A 289-nucleotide genomic window follows, 5' to 3' on the forward strand; every position below is an offset into this window, starting at 1 on the left:
AATAAACTTCCTATAAATAAAAATATTCTAGTACCTAATTAGTACCTAGTTCTTACTAACTAATTAGTACCTAAGAACTACTGCCCTAATTACCATCTAATTTGATGAACCTATAGGGGTGGAAAGTGGTAGAAACCCTAACTAATTTGATGGAGGTAGAAACCCTAGGCAGAGGTAGGGGAGAGGGAGGAGCAGGCGTGCTCACCTCGGGTGCCTGCGACGAGGGAGGGGCAGGCGGCGTCGAGGTCGTGGTCGGGGCTCCGGGGCGGCGTTGAGGTCGGGGGCGGGG

This window comes from Triticum dicoccoides, chromosome 3A, assembly GCF_002162155.2.
Source record: "Triticum dicoccoides isolate Atlit2015 ecotype Zavitan chromosome 3A, WEW_v2.0, whole genome shotgun sequence".
Taxonomy (NCBI): domain Eukaryota; kingdom Viridiplantae; phylum Streptophyta; class Magnoliopsida; order Poales; family Poaceae; genus Triticum; species Triticum dicoccoides.